We start from the raw sequence: 1,284 nt of genomic DNA, 5'->3' as shown, positions 1-1,284 counted from the left end.
CTCTCCTTGATACCTTGAGAAACCAAGACAATGGTGGTTGGGGAGGAGCCAATTTCCTCCCCCTCCCTCTGGTCTCAGGCGATTACATCCCCCAATCTGACCTTTCTCAGGAGGGAAACAGTTTGTCCTACAAGTGACCACTGGAAAAATTTTCAGGGAATCAAATGCAAGTAGCCAGGGTTTTAACATCTTGCCGAAACCTCAGGGAAGGAAGGAGCAAGAGAGAGGAAGTTAAGCATGTGGAGAGATTTTTGGTTATTACAGGCTCCAAAATCCCACTGAGAACTGATTATTATAAGCCTTAAGGTACAGTTCAGCAAATTACGATCCAGTGGAACAATGGAGGGGACAGCCACGGGACTATGAATATGAACTAAGTATGTCCATTTGGGGAGAAAGGGGAGTAGAGGTAAGAAAGGAGAGATTGTTGGAAACCTGGCAAACATTTGTAGTTTAATGAGAAAACTTGCTACTTTTATAATCCATGTAGGCCAGGCTTTTGGGTCCCTAACTGCCTTGACAGGAGTGCTGCTTTGATAGTCTTTGGAAACTCTGGGGTGACAGATCTATCTTGCTGTCACTCTGAGTTTTTAGCCAACCAGTTAAAGCTGTGGGTTGGAGAGAAGTAACAGTGGCTGTAATTGGTGTCAGTTGGAGAGGAAGACCTTACTTAGTTGCCTCAACAGTCTTCATCCCAGCTCCCAAGTAGTCTTTGGCTTTAAGTGATGATCACTTCTCCCTTTTTGCTACACTGGCCCTGGGAAGTCTTTGTAGCCTTCCTCCAGCGTATACATATGTCCTCTGTACTTGTCCTTGGAGTTAGGCATATGTGTTTATCAGGGAACAATTGGGCACTGGAACTGGGAAAGGTTTGGCAAGGGCACTAAATTTAACAGCCAGTGCCAGGAAGATGCAGAATGGGGATAATGATAAACAAATTGGAGGCTGGGAAATAGATAAGGGACTTTTTTGGTGGCTTCTTATCATTCAGGTGATTGGGGTGGGGGGAGTGGCAGTGTGGTCATCATGTATGTTATTCTGTCCTAAATTTCTACTTGTTGTCTCCCTTTATTTTTCTTCTCTGTCTTCTAATCACTTCTATATCTTCAGTTTTCAAATTATATTTGTATTTTTGCTTGAGTTTTGCTTTTATAACTCTTTCTAATTTGTTTTCCCTGTGTGTTCTGTCATCAGATAATGAAGTGTTAGACAAGGATTGTGTCTTCTACTCTGGCTTTCTGTACCTTTTCTTCCCCACCTTCTCCAAATGCACATACACACACT

The sequence above is a fragment of the Balaenoptera physalus genome (genome assembly GCF_965194825.1).
Source record: "Balaenoptera physalus genome assembly, chromosome: 1".
Classification (NCBI taxonomy): Eukaryota; Metazoa; Chordata; class Mammalia; order Artiodactyla; family Balaenopteridae; genus Balaenoptera; species Balaenoptera physalus.
This window is presented reverse-complemented; position numbering follows the sequence as displayed.